This window comes from Hipposideros armiger, unplaced genomic scaffold (assembly GCF_001890085.2).
Source record: "Hipposideros armiger isolate ML-2016 unplaced genomic scaffold, ASM189008v1 scaffold_384, whole genome shotgun sequence".
Lineage (NCBI taxonomy): Eukaryota > Metazoa > Chordata > Mammalia > Chiroptera > Hipposideridae > Hipposideros > Hipposideros armiger.
Genome location: NW_017731734.1, coordinates 168,981 through 173,354, shown reverse-complemented (window position 1 = coordinate 173,354; position 4,374 = coordinate 168,981).

Here is a 4,374-nt window from a genome sequence, read left to right as displayed (position 1 = left end):
TTTTCCTGGTATGCTTACTATTACAGGCAGTTCTTGGGGAAAAGGGGCATGCAGCATAGTGATAATTAGAATTAATCAAATTATTCAAGGATTCATTACTAGTCCTTGTAGTACCAACATTGAAACATTGTCTTGATTATACCTGGAATTTAATTCATAGAGACTAACTTTAATTCATAGAAGTGATGGAACAGATAAGTCAGTGCCATTTAAAGAAGTTTTATTACTCACAGTTCATAAGAGGAGATGTGTCACACCATGCAGGTTTACATGGGGAAGCCCCCAGGTTGGACAGGAGGCGCAAGGGAGAAAGTGTGGCCCAGGACTTGACTGATTTCCTTGAGAAGGAATGGGGGAGGTAGGGTAGGCAAATCCAAGCAAATTTAGGATTGGACAGATTAAATAATTTGAGCAGGCTCTGGGCTATAAAGATGGTCTCTAATTATCCCATAAATGACTCTGGGGTGATTTAGGGTGGTGGTGGGGATACTGACTTGGTGTGTAAGAGCTTGATAAAGGGGGTGGTTGGGGTATGAGCTTTGGATTGGTTGGTTTGCAGATGTGTGTTCACAGGAGAGCCATTTTGTTTCTTGGAATGAGCCAGCCCTGGGAGGGGCAGTTTCTCTCTAGCCAGCACCAAAATGTCAAAGCATCATAAAATATAGAAAAATTTAAAAATGATTAATACAATCATCTGGCAAGCTTTCTCTCTACTCTTTTTTGTTTGTACAAGTTCAAAAGAAAAGATTGGTAAAGGAAGAATACAAACTGAAATGAGGGAAAACCCGGGGGTTTATTGGGTGTCATACATAAAATAATTATATTCATATTTAACTATGTTATGAGTATGTTTTCCATCATTTACATAAAACATTAGGGAATTGGTTGTGTGTGTAATAAACATCATACAGAAGTGTGTTACAATTTTCTAGTATTTAAACCTGTTGTGGGGTTATATGCAAACCACCACTTAATGCATCTTCTGTATTATCTTCTTCTTTCCTTTCAGAAACATACACAAACCAAGACGCTCATCCTAAGAAGAACTGGGAAATAAGACTTAGATATAATAGCTGAGAATAGGCATGAATTAACTCTAGATTACTTTGCTCAGTCCCTGGATTCTATATTTGAGGAACTGAATTCAAATCTTCCTGTTTCATTACCTAAATATCTATTTTGGTTTTCTCTTCTATCTTTTCCCTTTTCTTCCTCTCTTCTTATCTACCTCTTCCCTCTTTCCTCTTTTGTTTTCTGTTATCTTCTTTTAACAAAATATTGAGCTAAAATTATATAGTACACTGGGTAAATACTGGTGATACAAAGATGAAAAGACATCAATATCCTCAAAGAGCTCAAATATAGGTAGAAAAATACTGCTGAAATATGAATGTTTACTGGACATTCTAGGAACTATTCTAAGAAGAGTTACGTGAGGAGGAAGAATGGAGAAGGGAGATATGCCAAGTGTATTGAAGAAGTCAAAGAGTTATTCTCAGAGGAAGAAACTCAAGCTGAGAAGGAGCAAACATTTGAAAGGTAGACAAAGGATGCAGGGATTCCAAGGAACTGTGAGACTATGTGAGCAGCAGTGAAGGGAAATCTAGTGCCTTTATCAAACTCCAAGTAATTGAAAGTGAAGCTTAGGGATTATGGGAAGTGGAAAAAACATAAGTAAAACATAAGGCAAGTCCCAGATCATGAAGGTCCTTTTATGTCATGCTATAGAGATTTTATCTCCTCCATTCACAAATATTAATTGAGAACCTTTTCTTAGACACTATTTGAATCACTGGGGATCTGCCAATAAACAATACATCCAAAGCCCTCTTACATTCCATTGCAAAATTGTAAACAAACGAATGTGCTAGATTGTGTCAGATGGTGATACTCTTAAGGGGAATGACTGAAAGTTGGGTGCTATTTTAAATAAGGTGATTATGAAAGCTCCCCAAAGCACAAGTCATTTAAACAAGGGTTGATTGAGTTCTGAGGAAGTGGCATTTGAACAGACCAGAAGAAAGTAAGGGAGCCCAAAACCATGGGAATGCTCTAGGCAGAGGCGGGGATGAGCTTGTGATATTTGAGACAACTAGGAAATACCACAAGACATGAGCTGTGTTAGTGAGGGGTCACTGCTAGGGGGAAAGGTTGGAGAGGTGGGCAGGGTCTCACCTATGTAATTACATGGTTAAGAAGGGAAATTGAATTTCATCCAGTGATGGGAAGTTTTTGAGATTTATGACAAGTAACATAATATGATTTATGTTTTAAAAAAATAACTTGGATGTTTTTTTTTAATTGAATATTGGTTTGGCATATATATATATATATGTAATGTACATGTATATTACATATATGTTTGTCAAAACATATACAATATCTGTGTGTTTGACCATATGTAAATTATGCCTCAAAATTTTTAAGGAAATTACTTTTCCTGCTGTGTGTTCATGTATAGCCAGATAGAGGAACTGGAAGCTGGACAGCCAGACATTTTTCTTAGCATCAATTGAGTTATTGAAAACTGGCGAGATTCAGGATCACATGTATACTTTTGAAAAATAACCTGGACAGTGGAGTACAGAATGGATTGGAGAACCTGAGAACAGGAAACCTGATTAGGTTTACATGATTGCAGTAGCCCAGGTACGAAATGGTGAGGGCCAGGGTTAGTGCAGACAAAGAAAAGAGGAATAATTAAAGTATTCAGGAGATAGAATTGACATGACTTGGCCAATTAGATAAAGGAGATAAGAGGGAGAAGAGTCTACAATGAATGATTTTCAGGTTTCAGGCTTTGGAGGTTGAGGAGGATCTAATTCATTCACTGAGCTAGAAGTTATAAGAGGAGAAAATAATTTGAGGGGTGCAGTTCCCTATGTGACATGTTTAATTGGGGATGTGTAGGTAACATACAAGTGCAAATGATCAGTTTTCAGTTGCAGATAGAGGGGTCCAAGAGCTGACAGTGGTCTTATGTGTAAATAAAAATGTATAAGTTGTTAATAAATGAATATTGATTAAAACTATGAAAATGGATGCCCTGAGGGAGTCCTGAGTAATGGTCTACAGTCTTCAAAATGTCAAGACAATTGCTTAGTGTGAAAGGATGATTTAGTCCTTTTCATAGTCCATATCATTTAAACAAATCTTTACAAAGCATACATTATGTACTCAAGGTAAGTTAGGCAGTATGGTTGCTATAAAGAACTGTAACTTACATGGAATTTTTCTCTTAATGAGAAACAGATGCATAAAACAGTTACCATAATCATCATGCCTTTTAAAAATCTATCAAGTTTTCACCCCATTTTATAGAACAGTTACCTTTAATTATATGCCAAGCATTTGCCTGGAAGTACGTGATTTTCCCATAAATTGTATCACTTTGTGTGAGGCTGCATTCTAAGGTGTCTCCAAGATTTCCTGCCAGGGATGTACATGCTTTGCATAATCCTGGGTCTGTGACTATGATAGATTTTATCCCTGTGATTAGGTTATGTTTTATGACACAGTTGTCCTTAACATAGGGCAATTATCCAGGTGGGCGTGTCCTAAACATAAGAGCCAATTAAAGGAGAGACTTTTCTCTGGCTAGTAGCACAAGAGGAAATCAGAGAGATATGCTGTGTCTGACCTAGAAAAATACAAACGTCCATCTTGTGAGCTGCCCCTGCGGACGACATAGAAAGGCACTGCAGGCAGCTTCTAGTCACCGAGAGCAGCTCATGGCCAAAAGCTAGCAGGAAAATGAGGACCTTGGTGCTACAATTGTAAGGAAATGAATTCTACCCACAGCCTGTGAGCTTGGAAGAAGATCCTGTGTCAGGTGAAAACTGTGGTTCTGATCCTTGTTCGTTTCAATCCCGCGAAACCCTGAGCAGATAGGCCAACCATTCTGTGCCTGGACTTAGGATCTACAGAAACTGTGAGATGACAAATGGATTAGAAGTTGGTGGCAATTTGTTATACAGCAGTAGAAAAGTAGTACCCACTTGATACCCAGCAATTCTCTATGCCAAGGCTGAGCAACATGCCCAAGCTCCCAATCCTGGTTAAGTGGAGCAGCAAGGACTGCATCTCACGTTTGCCTAACTCCACGTCCCCTGCTTCCCTCATACAGCTCATGCAGAGCAACTCTTAGTCAGCAGTACTACCAGTAAGGTGGTGCTGTGGACAGAACTGAAACTTAGCATCCTCACCGCGAGCCTTCTGTTTTTGTGTCTCACTGTACTACCTCTGCTTATACCTACCACACAGAACCAGCGTCCTCTTCAGCATCCATCTATCTGACTCCAGGGAGAGCAGTGAACACTATTCTCATGTTCCTATTAATCTTTGACTACTAGGACTGCCTAACAGAGGCAGGAA